Raw genomic sequence first — 20424 nt, 5'->3', positions numbered from 1 at the left:
GCGTTACCCCATTTAGTGGGGGTAGAGCCTACTTGCAAGTCTCTCCGACCTTCACAAAAAAAGTTATTCAAGAATATCTTTTTCTCCTATGTGCTTTCATCCCTAACCCTAACCCTAACCCTTCCGAAAGTCGGAGAAGCTCAAGGATGGTACCGATCGATGCGCGCTACCCCATTTAGTGGGGGTAGAGCCTACTTGCAAGTCTCTCCGACCTTCACAAAAAAAGTTATTCAAGAATATCTCTTTCTCCTATGTGCTTTCATCCCTAACCCTAACCCTTCCGAAAGTCGGAGAAGCTCAAGGATGGTACTGATCGATGCGCGCAACCCCATTTAGTGGGGGTAGAGCCTACTTGCAAGTCTCTCCGACCTTCACAAAAAAAGTTATTCAAGAATATCTCCTCAGATTTGGGGGAATTTCGTCGGTCGACCTCTTCCGAAGGTCGTACAAGCTCGGGGATGGTACCAATCGATCCGCAGGACCCAAATTAGTCCAGATGCAACCACTTTCCAAGTCTCTCCGACCTTCACAAAAAAAGTTATTCAAGAATATCTCTTTCTCCTATGTGCTTTCATCCCTAACCCTAACCCTAACCCTTCCGAAAGTCGGAGAAGCTCAAGGATGGTACCGATTGATGCGCGCTACCCCATTTAGTGGGGGTAGAGCCTACTTGCAAGTCTCTCCGACCTTCACAAAAAAAGTTATTCAAGAATATCTCTTTCTCCTATGTGCTTTCATCCCTAACCCTAACCCTAACCCTTCCGAAAGTCGGAGAAGCTCAAAGATGGTACCGATCGATGCGCGCTACCCCATTTAGTGGGGGTAGAGCCTACTTGCAAGTCTCTCCGACCTTCACAAAAAAAGTTATTCAAGAATATCTCCTCAGATTTGGGGGAATTTCGTCGGTCGACCTCTTCCGAAGGTCGTACAAGCTCGGGGATGGTACCAATCGATCCGCAGGACCCAAATTAGTCCAGATGCAACCACTTTCCAAGTCTCTCCGACCTTCACAAAAAAAGTTATTCAAGAATATCTCTTTCTCCTATGTGCTTTCATCCCTAACCCTAACCCTAACCCTTCCGAAAGTCGGAGAAGCTCAAGGATGGTACCGATCGATGCGCGCTACCCCATTTAGTGGGGGTAGAGCCTACTTGCAAGTCTCTCCGACCTTCACAAAAAAAGTTATTCAAGAATATCTCTTTCTCCTATGTGCTTTCATCCCTAACCCTAACCCTAACCCTTCCGAAAGTCGGAGAAGCTCAAGGATGGTACCGATCGATGCGCGCTACCCCATTTAGTGGGGGTAGAGCCTACTTGCAAGTCTCTCCGACCTTCACAAAAAAAGTTATTCAAGAATATCTCTTTCTCCTATGTGCTTTCATCCCTAACCCTAACCCTTCCGAAAGTCGGAGAAGCTCAAGGATGGTACTGATCGATGCGCGCAACCCCATTTAGTGGGGGTAGAGCCTACTTGCAAGTCTCTCCGACCTTCACAAAAAAAGTTATTCAAGAATATCTCCTCAGATTTGGGGGAATTTCGTCGGTCGACCTCTTCCGAAGGTCGTACAAGCTCGGGGATGGTACCAATCGATCCGCAGGACCCAAATTAGTCCAAATGCAACCACTTTCCAAGTCTCTCCGACCTTCACAAAAAAAGTTATTCAAGAATATCTCTTTCTCCTATGTGCTTTCATCCCTAACCCTAACCCTAACCCTTCCGAAAGTCGGAGAAGCTCAAGGATGGTACTGATCGATGCGCGCTACCCCATTTAGTGGGGGTAGAGCCTACTTGCAAGTCTCTCCGACCTTCACAAAAAAAGTTATTCAAGAATATCTCCTCAGATTTGGGGTAATTTCGTCGGTCGACCTCTTCCGAAGGTCGTACAAGCTCGGGGATGGTACCAATCGATCTGCAGGACCCAAATTAGTCCAGATGCAACCACTTTCCAAGTCTCTCCGACCTTCACAAAAAAAGTTATTCAAGAATATCTCTTTCTCCTATGTGCTTTCATCCCTAACCCTAACCCTAACCCTTCCGAAAGTCGGAGAAGCTCAAGGATGGTACCGATCGATGCGCGCTACCCCATTTAGTGGGGGTAGAGCCTACTTGCAAGTCTCTCCGACCTTCACAAAAAAAGTTATTCAAGAATATCTCTTTCTCCTATGTGCTTTCATCCCTAACCCTAACCCTAACCCTTCCGAAAGTCGGAGAAGCTCAAGGATGGTACTGATCGATGCGCGCAACCCCATTTAGTGGGGGTAGAGCCTACTTGCAAGTCTCTCCGACCTTCACAAAAAAAGTTATTCAAGAATATCTCCTCAGATTTGGGGGAATTTCGTCGGTCGACCTCTTCCGAAGGTCGTACAAGCTCGGGGATGGTACCAATCGATCCGCAGGAACCCAAATTAGTCCAGATGCAACCACTTTCCAAGTCTCTCCGACCTTCACAAAAAAAGTTATTCAAGAATATCTCTTTCTCCTATGTGCTTTCATCCCTAACCCTAACCCTAACCCTTCCGAAAGTCGGAGAAGCTCAAGGATGGTACTGATCGATGCGCGCAACCCCATTTAGTGGGGGTAGAGCCTACTTGCAAGTCTCTCCGACCTTCACAAAAAAAGTTATTCAAGAATATCTCCTCAGATTTGGGGGAATTTCGTCGGTCGACCTCTTCCGAAGGTCGTACAAGCTCGGGGATGGTACCAATCGATCCGCAGGACCCAAATTAGTCCAAATGCAACCACTTTCCAAGTCTCTCCGACCTTCACAAAAAAAGTTATTCAAGAATATCTCTTTCTCCTATGTGCTTTCATCCCTAACCCTAACCCTAACCCTTCCGAAAGTCGGAGAAGCTCAAGGATGGTACTGATCGATGCGCGCTACCCCATTTAGTGGGGGTAGAGCCTACTTGCAAGTCTCTCCGACCTTCACAAAAAAAGTTATTCAAGAATATCTCCTCAGATTTGGGGGAATTTCGTCGGTCGACCTCTTCCGAAGGTCGTACAAGCTCGGGGATGGTACCAATCGATCTGCAGGACCCAAATTAGTCCAGATGCAACCACTTTCCAAGTCTCTCCGACCTTCACAAAAAAAGTTATTCAAGAATATCTCTTTCTCCTATGTGCTTTCATCCCTAACCCTAACCCTAACCCTTCCGAAAGTCGGAGAAGCTCAAGGATGGTACCGATCGATGCGCGCTACCCCATTTAGTGGGGGTAGAGCCTACTTGCAAGTCTCTCCGACCTTCACAAAAAAAGTTATTCAAGAATATCTCTTTCTCCTATGTGCTTTCATCCCTAACCCTAACCCTTCCGAAAGTCGGAGAAGCTCAAGGATGGTACTGATCGATGCGCGCAACCCCATTTAGTGGGGGTAGAGCCTACTTGCAAGTCTCTCCGACCTTCACAAAAAAAGTTATTCAAGAATATCTCCTCAGATTTGGGGGAATTTCGTCGGTCGACCTCTTCCGAAGGTCGTACAAGCTCGGGGATGGTACCAATCGATCCGCAGGACCCAAATTAGTCCAGATGCAACCACTTTCCAAGTCTCTCCGACCTTCACAAAAAAAGTTATTCAAGAATATCTCTTTCTCCTATGTGCTTTCATCCCTAACCCTAACCCTAACCCTTCCGAAAGTCGGAGAAGCTCAAGGATGGTACCGATCGATGCGCGCTACCCCATTTAGTGGGGGTAGAGCCTACTTGCAAGTCTCTCCGACCTTCACAAAAAAAGTTATTCAAGAATATCTTTTTCTCCTATGTGCTTTCATCCCTAACCCTAACCCTAACCCTTCCGAAAGTCGGAGAAGCTCAGGGATGGTACCGATCGATGCGCGCAACCCCATTTAGTGGGGGTGGAGCCTACTTGCAAGTCTCTCCGACCTTCACAAAAAAAGTTATTCAAGAATATCTCCTCAGATTTGGGGGAATTTCGTCGGTCGACCTCTTCCGAAGGTCGTACAAGCTCGGGGATGGTACCAATCGATCCGCAGGACCCAAATTAGTCCAGATGCAACCACTTTCCAAGTCTCTCCGACCTTCACAAAAAAAGTTATTCAAGAATATCTCTTTCTCCTATGTGCTTTCATCCCTAACCCTAACCCTAACCCTTCCGAAAGTCGGAGAAGCTCAAGGATGGTACCGATCGATGCGCGCTACCCCATTTAGTGGGGGTAGAGCCTACTTGCAAGTCTCTCCGACCTTCACAAAAAAAGTTATTCAAGAATATCTCTTTCTCCTATGTGCTTTCATCCCTAACCCTAACCCTAACCCTTCCGAAAGTCGGAGAAGCTCAAGGATGGTACCGATCGATGCGCGCTACCCCATTTAGTGGGGGTAGAGCCTACTTGCAAGTCTCTCCGACCTTCACAAAAAAAGTTATTCAAGAATATCTCTTTCTCCTATGTGCTTTCATCCCTAACCCTAACCCTAACCCTTCCGAAAGTCGGAGAAGCTCAAGGATGGTACCGATCGATGCGCGCTACCCCATTTAGTGGGGGTAGAGCCTACTTGCAAGTCTCTCCGACCTTCACAAAAAAAGTTATTCAAGAATATCTCTTTCTCCTATGTGCTTTCATCCCTAACCCTAACCCTAACCCTTCCGAAAGTCGGAGAAGCTCAAGGATGGTACTGATCGATGTGCGCAACCCCATTTAGTGGGGGTAGAGCCTACTTGCAAGTCTCTCCGACCTTCACAAAAAAAGTTATTCAAGAATATCTCCTCAGATTTGGGGGAATTTCGTCGGTCGACCTCTTCCGAAGGTCGTACAAGCTCGGGGATGGTACCAATCGATCCGCAGGACCCAAATTAGTCCAGATGCAACCACTTTCCAAGTCTCTCCGACCTTCACAAAAAAAGTTATTAAAGAATATCTCTTTCTCCTATGTGCTTTCATCCCTAACCCTAACCCTAACCCTTCCGAAAGTCGGAGAAGCTCAAGGATGGTACCGATCGATGCGCGCTACCCCATTTAGTGGGGGTAGAGCCTACTTGCAAGTCTCTCCGACCTTCACAAAAAAAGTTATTCAAGAATATCTCTTTCTCCTATGTGCTTTCATCCCTAACCCTAACCCTAACCCTTCCGAAAGTCGGAGAAGCTCAAGGATGGTACCGATCGATGCGCGCTACCCCATTTAGTGGGGGTAGAGCCTACTTGCAAGTCTCTCCGACCTTCACAAAAAAAGTTATTCAAGAATATCTCCTCAGATTTGGGGGAATTTCGTCGGTCGACCTCTTCCGAAGGTCGTACAAGCTCGGGGATGGTACCAATCGATCCGCAGGACCCAAATTAGTCCAGATGCAACCACTTTCCAAGTCTCTCCGACCTTCACAAAAAAAGTTATTCAAGAATATCTCTTTCTCCTATGTGCTTTCATCCCTAACCCTAACCCTAACCCTTCCGAAAGTCGGAGAAGCTCAAGGATGGTACCGATCGATGCGCGCTACCCCATTTAGTGGGGGTAGAGCCTACTTGCAAGTCTCTCCGACCTTCACAAAAAAAGTTATTCAAGAATATCTCTTTCTCCTATGTGCTTTCATCCCTAACCCTAACCCTAACCCTTCCGAAAGTCGGAGAAGCTCAAGGATGGTACCGATCGATGCGCGCTACCCCATTTAGTGGGGGTAGAGCCTACTTGCAAGTCTCTCCGACCTTCACAAAAAAAGTTATTCAAGAATATCTCTTTCTCCTATGTGCTTTCATCCCTAACCCTAACCCTAACCCTTCCGAAAGTCGGAGAAGCTCAAGGATGGTACCGATCGATGCGCGCTACCCCATTTAGTGGGGGTAGAGCCTACTTGCAAGTCTCTCCGACCTTCACAAAAAAAGTTATTCAAGAATATCTCTTTCTCCTATGTGCTTTCATCCCTAACCCTAACCCTTCCGAAAGTCGGAGAAGCTCAAGGATGGTACTGATCGATGCGCGCAACCCCATTTAGTGGGGGTAGAGCCTACTTGCAAGTCTCTCCGACCTTCACAAAAAAAGTTATTCAAGAATATCTCCTCAGATTTGGGGGAATTTCGTCGGTCGACCTCTTCCGAAGGTCGTACAAGCTCGGGGATGGTACCAATCGATCCGCAGGACCCAAATTAGTCCAAATGCAACCACTTTCCAAGTCTCTCCGACCTTCACAAAAAAAGTTATTCAAGAATATCTCTTTCTCCTATGTGCTTTCATCCCTAACCCTAACCCTAACCCTTCCGAAAGTCGGAGAAGCTCAAGGATGGTACTGATCGATGCGCGCTACCCCATTTAGTGGGGGTAGAGCCTACTTGCAAGTCTCTCCGACCTTCACAAAAAAAGTTATTCAAGAATATCTCCTCAGATTTGGGGTAATTTCGTCGGTCGACCTCTTCCGAAGGTCGTACAAGCTCGGGGATGGTACCAATCGATCTGCAGGACCCAAATTAGTCCAGATGCAACCACTTTCCAAGTCTCTCCGACCTTCACAAAAAAAGTTATTCAAGAATATCTCTTTCTCCTATGTGCTTTCATCCCTAACCCTAACCCTAACCCTTCCGAAAGTCGGAGAAGCTCAAGGATGGTACCGATCGATGCGCGCTACCCCATTTAGTGGGGGTAGAGCCTACTTGCAAGTCTCTCCGACCTTCACAAAAAAAGTTATTCAAGAATATCTCTTTCTCCTATGTGCTTTCATCCCTAACCCTAACCCTAACCCTTCCGAAAGTCGGAGAAGCTCAAGGATGGTACTGATCGATGCGCGCAACCCCATTTAGTGGGGGTAGAGCCTACTTGCAAGTCTCTCCGACCTTCACAAAAAAAGTTATTCAAGAATATCTCCTCAGATTTGGGGGAATTTCGTCGGTCGACCTCTTCCGAAGGTCGTACAAGCTCGGGGATGGTACCAATCGATCCGCAGGAACCCAAATTAGTCCAGATGCAACCACTTTCCAAGTCTCTCCGACCTTCACAAAAAAAGTTATTCAAGAATATCTCTTTCTCCTATGTGCTTTCATCCCTAACCCTAACCCTAACCCTTCCGAAAGTCGGAGAAGCTCAAGGATGGTACTGATCGATGCGCGCAACCCCATTTAGTGGGGGTAGAGCCTACTTGCAAGTCTCTCCGACCTTCACAAAAAAAGTTATTCAAGAATATCTCCTCAGATTTGGGGGAATTTCGTCGGTCGACCTCTTCCGAAGGTCGTACAAGCTCGGGGATGGTACCAATCGATCCGCAGGACCCAAATTAGTCCAAATGCAACCACTTTCCAAGTCTCTCCGACCTTCACAAAAAAAGTTATTCAAGAATATCTCTTTCTCCTATGTGCTTTCATCCCTAACCCTAACCCTAACCCTTCCGAAAGTCGGAGAAGCTCAAGGATGGTACTGATCGATGCGCGCTACCCCATTTAGTGGGGGTAGAGCCTACTTGCAAGTCTCTCCGACCTTCACAAAAAAAGTTATTCAAGAATATCTCCTCAGATTTGGGGGAATTTCGTCGGTCGACCTCTTCCGAAGGTCGTACAAGCTCGGGGATGGTACCAATCGATCCGCAGGACCCAAATTAGTCCAGATGCAACCACTTTCCAAGTCTCTCCGACCTTCACAAAAAAAGTTATTCAAGAATATCTCTTTCTCCTATGTGCTTTCATCCCTAACCCTAACCCTAACCCTTCCGAAAGTCGGAGAAGCTCAAGGATGGTACCGATCGATGCGCGCTACCCCATTTAGTGGGGGTAGAGCCTACTTGCAAGTCTCTCCGACCTTCACAAAAAAAGTTATTCAAGAATATCTCTTTCTCCTATGTGCTTTCATCCCTAACCCTAACCCTAACCCTTCCGAAAGTCGGAGAAGCTCAAGGATGGTACCGATCGATGCGCGCTACCCCATTTAGTGGGGGTAGAGCCTACTTGCAAGTCTCTCCGACCTTCACAAAAAAAGTTATTCAAGAATATCTCTTTCTCCTATGTGCTTTCATCCCTAACCCTAACCCTAACCCTTCCGAAAGTCGGAGAAGCTCAAGGATGGTACCGATCGATGCGCGCTACCCCATTTAGTGGGGGTAGAGCCTACTTGCAAGTCTCTCCGACCTTCACAAAAAAAGTTATTCAAGAATATCTCTTTCTCCTATGTGCTTTCATCCCTAACCCTAACCCTTCCGAAAGTCGGAGAAGCTCAAGGATGGTACTGATCGATGCGCGCAACCCCATTTAGTGGGGGTAGAGCCTACTTGCAAGTCTCTCCGACCTTCACAAAAAAAGTTATTCAAGAATATCTCCTCAGATTTGGGGGAATTTCGTCGGTCGACCTCTTCCGAAGGTCGTACAAGCTCGGGGATGGTACCAATCGATCCGCAGGACCCAAATTAGTCCAAATGCAACCACTTTCCAAGTCTCTCCGACCTTCACAAAAAAAGTTATTCAAGAATATCTCTTTCTCCTATGTGCTTTCATCCCTAACCCTAACCCTAACCCTTCCGAAAGTCGGAGAAGCTCAAGGATGGTACTGATCGATGCGCGCTACCCCATTTAGTGGGGGTAGAGCCTACTTGCAAGTCTCTCCGACCTTCACAAAAAAAGTTATTCAAGAATATCTCCTCAGATTTGGGGTAATTTCGTCGGTCGACCTCTTCCGAAGGTCGTACAAGCTCGGGGATGGTACCAATCGATCTGCAGGACCCAAATTAGTCCAGATGCAACCACTTTCCAAGTCTCTCCGACCTTCACAAAAAAAGTTATTCAAGAATATCTCTTTCTCCTATGTGCTTTCATCCCTAACCCTAACCCTAACCCTTCCGAAAGTCGGAGAAGCTCAAGGATGGTACCGATCGATGCGCGCTACCCCATTTAGTGGGGGTAGAGCCTACTTGCAAGTCTCTCCGACCTTCACAAAAAAAGTTATTCAAGAATATCTCTTTCTCCTATGTGCTTTCATCCCTAACCCTAACCCTAACCCTTCCGAAAGTCGGAGAAGCTCAAGGATGGTACTGATCGATGCGCGCAACCCCATTTAGTGGGGGTAGAGCCTACTTGCAAGTCTCTCCGACCTTCACAAAAAAAGTTATTCAAGAATATCTCCTCAGATTTGGGGGAATTTCGTCGGTCGACCTCTTCCGAAGGTCGTACAAGCTCGGGGATGGTACCAATCGATCCGCAGGAACCCAAATTAGTCCAGATGCAACCACTTTCCAAGTCTCTCCGACCTTCACAAAAAAAGTTATTCAAGAATATCTCTTTCTCCTATGTGCTTTCATCCCTAACCCTAACCCTAACCCTTCCGAAAGTCGGAGAAGCTCAAGGATGGTACTGATCGATGCGCGCAACCCCATTTAGTGGGGGTAGAGCCTACTTGCAAGTCTCTCCGACCTTCACAAAAAAAGTTATTCAAGAATATCTCCTCAGATTTGGGGGAATTTCGTCGGTCGACCTCTTCCGAAGGTCGTACAAGCTCGGGGATGGTACCAATCGATCCGCAGGACCCAAATTAGTCCAAATGCAACCACTTTCCAAGTCTCTCCGACCTTCACAAAAAAAGTTATTCAAGAATATCTCTTTCTCCTATGTGCTTTCATCCCTAACCCTAACCCTAACCCTTCCGAAAGTCGGAGAAGCTCAAGGATGGTACTGATCGATGCGCGCTACCCCATTTAGTGGGGGTAGAGCCTACTTGCAAGTCTCTCCGACCTTCACAAAAAAAGTTATTCAAGAATATCTCCTCAGATTTGGGGGAATTTCGTCGGTCGACCTCTTCCGAAGGTCGTACAAGCTCGGGGATGGTACCAATCGATCTGCAGGACCCAAATTAGTCCAGATGCAACCACTTTCCAAGTCTCTCCGACCTTCACAAAAAAAGTTATTCAAGAATATCTCTTTCTCCTATGTGCTTTCATCCCTAACCCTAACCCTAACCCTTCCGAAAGTCGGAGAAGCTCAAGGATGGTACCGATCGATGCGCGCTACCCCATTTAGTGGGGGTAGAGCCTACTTGCAAGTCTCTCCGACCTTCACAAAAAAAGTTATTCAAGAATATCTCTTTCTCCTATGTGCTTTCATCCCTAACCCTAACCCTAACCCTTCCGAAAGTCGGAGAAGCTCAAGGATGGTACTGATCGATGCGCGCAACCCCATTTAGTGGGGGTAGAGCCTACTTGCAAGTCTCTCCGACCTTCACAAAAAAAGTTATTCAAGAATATCTCCTCAGATTTGGGGGAATTTCGTCGGTCGACCTCTTCCGAAGGTCGTACAAGCTCGGGGATGGTACCAATCGATCCGCAGGACCCAAATTAGTCCAGATGCAACCACTTTCCAAGTCTCTCCGACCTTCACAAAAAAAGTTATTCAAGAATATCTCTTTCTCCTATGTGCTTTCATCCCTAACCCTAACCCTAACCCTTCCGAAAGTCGGAGAAGCTCAAGGATGGTACCGATCGATGCGCGCTACCCCATTTAGTGGGGGTAGAGCCTACTTGCAAGTCTCTCCGACCTTCACAAAAAAAGTTATTCAAGAATATCTTTTTCTCCTATGTGCTTTCATCCCTAACCCTAACCCTAACCCTTCCGAAAGTCGGAGAAGCTCAAGGATGGTACCGATCGATGCGCGCTACCCCATTTAGTGGGGGTAGAGCCTACTTGCAAGTCTCTCCGACCTTCACAAAAAAAGTTATTCAAGAATATCTCTTTCTCCTATGTGCTTTCATCCCTAACCCTAACCCTAACCCTTCCGAAAGTCGGAGAAGCTCAAGGATGGTACTGATCGATGCGCGCAACCCCATTTAGTGGGGGTAGAGCCTACTTGCAAGTCTCTCCGACCTTCACAAAAAAAGTTATTCAAGAATATCTCCTCAGATTTGGGGGAATTTCGTCGGTCGACCTCTTCCGAAGGTCGTACAAGCTCGGGGATGGTACCAATCGATCCGCAGGACCCAAATTAGTCCAGATGCAACCACTTTCCAAGTCTCTCCGACCTTCACAAAAAAAGTTATTCAAGAATATCTCTTTCTCCTATGTGCTTTCATCCCTAACCCTAACCCTAACCCTTCCGAAAGTCGGAGAAGCTCAAGGATGGTACCGATCGATGCGCGCTACCCCATTTAGTGGGGGTAGAGCCTACTTGCAAGTCTCTCCGACCTTCACAAAAAAAGTTATTCAAGAATATCTCTTTCTCCTATGTGCTTTCATCCCTAACCCTAACCCTAACCCTTCCGAAAGTCGGAGAAGCTCAAGGATGGTACCGATCGATGCGCGCTACCCCATTTAGTGGGGGTAGAGCCTACTTGCAAGTCTCTCCGACCTTCACAAAAAAAGTTATTCAAGAATATCTCCTCAGATTTGGGGGAATTTCGTCGGTCGACCTCTTCCGAAGGTCGTACAAGCTCGGGGATGGTACCAATCGATCCGCAGGACCCAAATTAGTCCAGATGCAACCACTTTCCAAGTCTCTCCGACCTTCACAAAAAAAGTTATTCAAGAATATCTCTTTCTCCTATGTGCTTTCATCCCTAACCCTAACCCTAACCCTTCCGAAAGTCGGAGAAGCTCAAGGATGGTACTGATCGATGCGCGCAACCCCATTTAGTGGGGGTAGAGCCTACTTGCAAGTCTCTCCGACCTTCACAAAAAAAGTTATTCAAGAATATCTCCTCAGATTTGGGGGAATTTCGTCGGTCGACCTCTTCCGAAGGTCGTACAAGCTCGGGGATGGTACCAATCGATCCGCAGGACCCAAATTAGTCCAAATGCAACCACTTTCCAAGTCTCTCCGACCTTCACAAAAAAAGTTATTCAAGAATATCTCTTTCTCCTATGTGCTTTCATCCCTAACCCTAACCCTAACCCTTCCGAAAGTCGGAGAAGCTCAAGGATGGTACTGATCGATGCGCGCTACCCCATTTAGTGGGGGTAGAGCCTACTTGCAAGTCTCTCCGACCTTCACAAAAAAAGTTATTCAAGAATATCTCCTCAGATTTGGGGGAATTTCGTCGGTCGACCTCTTCCGAAGGTCGTACAAGCTCGGGGATGGTACCAATCGATCTGCAGGACCCAAATTAGTCCAGATGCAACCACTTTCCAAGTCTCTCCGACCTTCACAAAAAAAGTTATTCAAGAATATCTCTTTCTCCTATGTGCTTTCATCCCTAACCCTAACCCTAACCCTTCCGAAAGTCGGAGAAGCTCAAGGATGGTACCGATCGATGCGCGCTACCCCATTTAGTGGGGGTAGAGCCTACTTGCAAGTCTCTCCGACCTTCACAAAAAAAGTTATTCAAGAATATCTCTTTCTCCTATGTGCTTTCATCCCTAACCCTAACCCTAACCCTTCCGAAAGTCGGAGAAGCTCAAGGATGGTACTGATCGATGCGCGCAACCCCATTTAGTGGGGGTAGAGCCTACTTGCAAGTCTCTCCGACCTTCACAAAAAAAGTTATTCAAGAATATCTCCTCAGATTTGGGGGAATTTCGTCGGTCGACCTCTTCCGAAGGTCGTACAAGCTCGGGGATGGTACCAATCGATCCGCAGGACCCAAATTAGTCCAGATGCAACCACTTTCCAAGTCTCTCCGACCTTCACAAAAAAAGTTATTCAAGAATATCTCTTTCTCCTATGTGCTTTCATCCCTAACCCTAACCCTAACCCTTCCGAAAGTCGGAGAAGCTCAAGGATGGTACCGATCGATGCGCGCTACCCCATTTAGTGGGGGTAGAGCCTACTTGCAAGTCTCTCCGACCTTCACAAAAAAAGTTATTCAAGAATATCTTTTTCTCCTATGTGCTTTCATCCCTAACCCTAACCCTAACCCTTCCGAAAGTCGGAGAAGCTCAAGGATGGTACCGATCGATGCGCGCTACCCCATTTAGTGGGGGTAGAGCCTACTTGCAAGTCTCTCCGACCTTCACAAAAAAAGTTATTCAAGAATATCTCTTTCTCCTATGTGCTTTCATCCCTAACCCTAACCCTAACCCTTCCGAAAGTCGGAGAAGCTCAAGGATGGTACTGATCGATGCGCGCAACCCCATTTAGTGGGGGTAGAGCCTACTTGCAAGTCTCTCCGACCTTCACAAAAAAAGTTATTCAAGAATATCTCCTCAGATTTGGGGGAATTTCGTCGGTCGACCTCTTCCGAAGGTCGTACAAGCTCGGGGATGGTACCAATCGATCCGCAGGACCCAAATTAGTCCAGATGCAACCACTTTCCAAGTCTCTCCGACCTTCACAAAAAAAGTTATTCAAGAATATCTCTTTCTCCTATGTGCTTTCATCCCTAACCCTAACCCTAACCCTTCCGAAAGTCGGAGAAGCTCAAGGATGGTACCGATCGATGCGCGCTACCCCATTTAGTGGGGGTAGAGCCTACTTGCAAGTCTCTCCGACCTTCACAAAAAAAGTTATTCAAGAATATCTCTTTCTCCTATGTGCTTTCATCCCTAACCCTAACCCTAACCCTTCCGAAAGTCGGAGAAGCTCAAGGATGGTACCGATCGATGCGCGCTACCCCATTTAGTGGGGGTAGAGCCTACTTGCAAGTCTCTCCGACCTTCACAAAAAAAGTTATTCAAGAATATCTCCTCAGATTTGGGGGAATTTCGTCGGTCGACCTCTTCCGAAGGTCGTACAAGCTCGGGGATGGTACCAATCGATCCGCAGGACCCAAATTAGTCCAGATGCAACCACTTTCCAAGTCTCTCCGACCTTCACAAAAAAAGTTATTCAAGAATATCTCTTTCTCCTATGTGCTTTCATCCCTAACCCTAACCCTAACCCTTCCGAAAGTCGGAGAAGCTCAAGGATGGTACCGATCGATGCGCGCTACCCCATTTAGTGGGGGTAGAGCCTACTTGCAAGTCTCTCCGACCTTCACAAAAAAAGTTATTCAAGAATATCTCTTTCTCCTATGTGCTTTCATCCCTAACCCTAACCCTAACCCTTCCGAAAGTCGGAGAAGCTCAAGGATGGTACCGATCGATGCGCGCTACCCCATTTAGTGGGGGTAGAGCCTACTTGCAAGTCTCTCCGACCTTCACAAAAAAAGTTATTCAAGAATATCTCTTTCTCCTATGTGCTTTCATCCCTAACCCTAACCCTTCCGAAAGTCGGAGAAGCTCAAGGATGGTACTGATCGATGCGCGCAACCCCATTTAGTGGGGGTAGAGCCTACTTGCAAGTCTCTCCGACCTTCACAAAAAAAGTTATTCAAGAATATCTCCTCAGATTTGGGGGAATTTCGTCGGTCGACCTCTTCCGAAGGTCGTACAAGCTCGGGGATGGTACCAATCGATCCGCAGGACCCAAATTAGTCCAAATGCAACCACTTTCCAAGTCTCTCCGACCTTCACAAAAAAAGTTATTCAAGAATATCTCTTTCTCCTATGTGCTTTCATCCCTAACCCTAACCCTAACCCTTCCGAAAGTCGGAGAAGCTCAAGGATGGTACTGATCGATGCGCGCTACCCCATTTAGTGGGGGTAGAGCCTACTTGCAAGTCTCTCCGACCTTCACAAAAAAAGTTATTCAAGAATATCTCCTCAGATTTGGGGTAATTTCGTCGGTCGACCTCTTCCGAAGGTCGTACAAGCTCGGGGATGGTACCAATCGATCTGCAGGACCCAAATTAGTCCAGATGCAACCACTTTCCAAGTCTCTCCGACCTTCACAAAAAAAGTTATTCAAGAATATCTCTTTCTCCTATGTGCTTTCATCCCTAACCCTAACCCTAACCCTTCCGAAAGTCGGAGAAGCTCAAGGATGGTACCGATCGATGCGCGCTACCCCATTTAGTGGGGGTAGAGCCTACTTGCAAGTCTCTCCGACCTTCACAAAAAAAGTTATTCAAGAATATCTCTTTCTCCTATGTGCTTTCATCCCTAACCCTAACCCTAACCCTTCCGAAAGTCGGAGAAGCTCAAGGATGGTACTGATCGATGCGCGCAACCCCATTTAGTGGGGGTAGAGCCTACTTGCAAGTCTCTCCGACCTTCACAAAAAAAGTTATTCAAGAATATCTCCTCAGATTTGGGGGAATTTCGTCGGTCGACCTCTTCCGAAGGTCGTACAAGCTCGGGGATGGTACCAATCGATCCGCAGGAACCCAAATTAGTCCAGATGCAACCACTTTCCAAGTCTCTCCGACCTTCACAAAAAAAGTTATTCAAGAATATCTCTTTCTCCTATGTGCTTTCATCCCTAACCCTAACCCTAACCCTTCCGAAAGTCGGAGAAGCTCAAGGATGGTACTGATCGATGCGCGCAACCCCATTTAGTGGGGGTAGAGCCTACTTGCAAGTCTCTCCGACCTTCACAAAAAAAGTTATTCAAGAATATCTCCTCAGATTTGGGGGAATTTCGTCGGTCGACCTCTTCCGAAGGTCGTACAAGCTCGGGGATGGTACCAATCGATCCGCAGGACCCAAATTAGTCCAAATGCAACCACTTTCCAAGTCTCTCCGACCTTCACAAAAAAAGTTATTCAAGAATATCTCTTTCTCCTATGTGCTTTCATCCCTAACCCTAACCCTAACCCTTCCGAAAGTCGGAGAAGCTCAAGGATGGTACTGATCGATGCGCGCTACCCCATTTAGTGGGGGTAGAGCCTACTTGCAAGTCTCTCCGACCTTCACAAAAAAAGTTATTCAAGAATATCTCCTCAGATTTGGGGGAATTTCGTCGGTCGACCTCTTCCGAAGGTCGTACAAGCTCGGGGATGGTACCAATCGATCTGCAGGACCCAAATTAGTCCAGATGCAACCACTTTCCAAGTCTCTCCGACCTTCACAAAAAAAGTTATTCAAGAATATCTCTTTCTCCTATGTGCTTTCATCCCTAACCCTAACCCTAACCCTTCCGAAAGTCGGAGAAGCTCAAGGATGGTACCGATCGATGCGCGCTACCCCATTTAGTGGGGGTAGAGCCTACTTGCAAGTCTCTCCGACCTTCACAAAAAAAGTTATTCAAGAATATCTCTTTCTCCTATGTGCTTTCATCCCTAACCCTAACCCTTCCGAAAGTCGGAGAAGCTCAAGGATGGTACTGATCGATGCGCGCAACCCCATTTAGTGGGGGTAGAGCCTACTTGCAAGTCTCTCCGACCTTCACAAAAAAAGTTATTCAAGAATATCTCCTCAGATTTGGGGGAATTTCGTCGGTCGACCTCTTCCGAAGGTCGTACAAGCTCGGGGATGGTACCAATCGATCCGCAGGACCCAAATTAGTCCAGATGCAACCACTTTCCAAGTCTCTCCGACCTTCACAAAAAAAGTTATTCAAGAATATCTCTTTCTCCTATGTGCTTTCATCCCTAACCCTAACCCTAACCCTTCCGAAAGTCGGAGAAGCTCAAGGATGGTACCGATCGATGCGCGCTACCCCATTTAGTGGGGGTAGAGCCTACTTGCAAGTCTCTCCGACCTTCACAAAAAAAGTTATTCAAGAATATCTTTTTCTCCTATGTGCTTTCATCCCTAACCCTAACCCTAACCCTTCCGAAAGTCGGAGAAGCTCAAGGATGGTACCGATCGATGCGCGCTACCCCATTTAGTGGGGGTAGAGCCTACTTGCAAGTCTCTCCGACCTTCACAAAAAAAGTTATTCAAGAATATCTCTTTCTCCTATGTGCTTTCATCCCTAACCCTAACCCTAACCCTTCCGAAAGTCGGAGAAGCTCAAGGATGGTACTGATCGATGCGCGCAACCCCATTTAGTGGGGGTAGAGCCTACTTGCAAGTCTCTCCGACCTTCACAAAAAAAGTTATTCAAGAATATCTCCTCAGATTTGGGGGAATTTCGTCGGTCGACCTCTTCCGAAGGTCGTACAAGCTCGGGGATGGTACCAATCGATCCGCAGGACCCAAATTAGTCCAGATGCAACCACTTTCCAAGTCTCTCCGACCTTCACAAAAAAAGTTATTCAAGAATATCTCTTTCTCCTATGTGCTTTCATCCCTAACCCTAACCCTAACCCTTCCGAAAGTCGGAGAAGCTCAAGGATGGTACCGATCGATGCGCGCTACCCCATTTAGTGGGGGTAGAGCCTACTTGCAAGTCTCTCCGACCTTCACAAAAAAAGTTATTCAAGAATATCTCTTTCTCCTATGTGCTTTCATCCCTAACCCTAACCCTAACCCTTCCGAAAGTCGGAGAAGCTCAAGGATGGTACCGATCGATGCGCGCTACCCCATTTAGTGGGGGTAGAGCCTACTTGCAAGTCTCTCCGACCTTCACAAAAAAAGTTATTCAAGAATATCTCCTCAGATTTGGGGGAATTTCGTCGGTCGACCTCTTCCGAAGGTCGTACAAGATCGGGGATGGTACCAATCGATCCGCAGGACCCAAATTAGTCCAGATGCAACCACTTTCCAAGTCTCTCCGACCTTCACAAAAAAAGTTATTCAAGAATATCTCTTTCTCCTATGTGCTTTCATCCCTAACCCTAACCCTAACCCTTCCGAAAGTCGGAGAAGCTCAAGGATGGTACCGATCGATGCGCGCTACCCCATTTAGTGGGGGTAGAGCCTACTTGCAAGTCTCTCCGACCTTCACAAAAAAAGTTATTCAAGAATATCTCTTTCTCCTATGTGCTTTCATCCCTAACCCTAACCCTAACCCTTCCGAAAGTCGGAGAAGCTCAAGGATGGTACCGATCGATGCGCGCTACCCCATTTAGTGGGGGTAGAGCCTACTTGCAAGTCTCTCCGACCTTCACAAAAAAAGTTATTCAAGAATATCTCTTTCTCCTATGTGCTTTCATCCCTAACCCTAACCCTAACCCTTCCGAAAGTCGGAGAAGCTCAAAGATGGTACTGATCGATGCGCGCTACCCCATTTAGTGGGGGTAGAGCCTACTTGCAAGTCTCTCCGACCTTCACAAAAAAAGTTATTCAAGAATATCTCTTTCTCCTATGTGCTTTCATCCCTAACCCTAACCCTAACCCTTCCGAAAGTCGGAGAAGCTCAAGGATGGTACTGATCGATGCGCGCAACCCCATTTAGTGCGGGTAGAGCCTACTTGCAAGTCTCTCCGACCTTCACAAAAAAAGTTATTCAAGAATATCTCCTCAGAGTTTGGGGGAATTTCGTCGGTCGACCTCTTCCGAAGGTCGTACAAGCTCGGGGATGGTACCAATCGATCTGCAGGAACCCAAATTAGTCCAGATGCAACCACTTTCCAAGTCTCTCCGACCTTCACAAAAAAAGTTATTCAAGAATATCTCTTTCTCCTATGTGCTTTCATCCCTAACCCTAACCCTAACCCTTCCGAAAGTCGGAGAAGCTCAAAGATGGTACCGATCGATGCGCGCTACCCCATTTAGTGGGGGTAGAGCCTACTTGCAAGTCTCTCCGACCTTCACAAAAAAAGTTATTCAAGAATATCTCTTTCTCCTATGTGCTTTCATCCCTAACCCTAACCCTAACCCTTCCGAAAGTCGGAGAAGCTCAAGGATGGTACCGATCGATGCGCGCAACCCCATTTAGTGGGGGTAGAGCCTACTTGCAAGTCTCTCCGACCTTCACAAAAAAAGTTATTCAAGAATATCTCCTCAGATTTGGGGGAATTTCGTCGGTCGACCTCTTCCGAAGGTCGTACAAGCTCGGGGATGGTACCAATCGATCTGCAGGACCCAAATTAGTCCAGATGCAACCACTTTCCAAGTCTCTCCGACCTTCACAAAAAAAGTTATTCAAGAATATCTCTTTCTCCTATGTGCTTTCATCCCTAACCCTAACCCTAACCCTTCCGAAAGTCGGAGAAGCTCAAGGATGGTACCGATCGATGCGCGCTACCCCATTTAGTGGGGGTAGAGCCTACTTGCAAGTCTCTCCGACCTTCACAAAAAAAGTTATTCAAGAATATCTCTTTCTCCTATGTGCTTTCATCCCTAACCCTAACCCTAACCCTTCCGAAAGTCGGAGAAGCTCAAGGATGGTACCGATCGATGCGCGCTACCCCATTTAGTGGGGGTAGAGCCTACTTGCAAGTCTCTCCGACCTTCACAAAAAAAGTTATTCAAGAATATCTCTTTCTCCTATGTGCTTTCATCCCTAACCCTAACCCTAACCCTTCCGAAAGTCGGAGAAGCTCAAGGATGGTACCGATCGATGCGCGCTACCCCATTTAGTGGGGGTAGAGCCTACTTGCAAGTCTCTCCGACCTTCACAAAAAAAGTTATTCAAGAATATCTCTTTCTCCTATGTGCTTTCATCCCTAACCCTAACCCTAACCCTTCCGAAAGTCGGAGAAGCTCAAGGATGGTACTGATCGATGCGCGCAACCCCATTTAGTGGGGGTAGAGCCTACTTGCAAGTCTCTCCGACCTTCACAAAAAAAGTTATTCAAGAATATCTCCTCAGATTTGGGGGAATTTCGTCGGTCGACCTCTTCCGAAGGTCGTACAAGCTCGGGGATGGTACCAATCGATCCGCAGGACCCAAATTAGTCCAGATGCAACCACTTTCCAAGTCTCTCCGACCTTCACAAAAAAAGTTATTCAAGAATATCTCTTTCTCCTATGTGCTTTCATCCCTAACCCTAACCCTAACCCTTCCGAAAGTCGGAGAAGCTCAAGGATGGTACCGATCGATGCGCGCTACCCCATTTAGTGGGGGTAGAGCCTACTTGCAAGTCTCTCCGACCTTCACAAAAAAAGTTATTCAAGAATATCTCTTTCTCCTATGTGCTTTCATCCCTAACCCTAACCCTAACCCTTCCGAAAGTCGGAGAAGCTCAAGGATGGTACCGATCGATGCGCGCTACCCCATTTAGTGGGGGTAGAGCCTACTTGCAAGTCTCTCCGACCTTCACAAAAAAAGTTATTCAAGAATATCTCCTCAGATTTGGGGGAATTTCGTCGGTCGACCTCTTCCGAAGGTCGTACAAGCTCGGGGATGGTACCAATCGATCCGCAGGACCCAAATTAGTCCAGATGCAACCACTTTCCAAGTCTCTCCGACCTTCACAAAAAAAGTTATTCAAGAATATCTCTTTCTCCTATGTGCTTTCATCCCTAACCCTAACCCTAACCCTTCCGAAAGTCGGAGAAGCTCAAGGATGGTACCGATCGATGCGCGCTACCCCATTTAGTGGGGGTAGAGCCTACTTGCAAGTCTCTCCGACCTTCACAAAAAAAGTTATTCAAGAATATCTCTTTCTCCTATGTGCTTTCATCCCTAACCCTAACCCTAACCCTTCCGAAAGTCGGAGAAGCTCAAGGATGGTACCGATCGATGCGCGCTACCCCATTTAGTGGGGGTAGAGCCTACTTGCAAGTCTCTCCGACCTTCACAAAAAAAGTTATTCAAGAATATCTCTTTCTCCTATGTGCTTTCATCCCTAACCCTAACCCTAACCCTTCCGAAAGTCGGAGAAGCTCAAGGATGGTACTGATCGATGCGCGCTACCCCATTTAGTGGGGGTAGAGCCTACTTGCAAGTCTCTCCGACCTTCACAAAAAAAGTTATTCAAGAATATCTCTTTCTCC

This window comes from Limanda limanda, chromosome 2 (assembly GCF_963576545.1).
Source record: "Limanda limanda chromosome 2, fLimLim1.1, whole genome shotgun sequence".
In the NCBI taxonomy this organism is placed as follows: Eukaryota; Metazoa; Chordata; class Actinopteri; order Pleuronectiformes; family Pleuronectidae; genus Limanda; species Limanda limanda.
Note: the sequence above shows the minus strand (reverse complement) of the source record.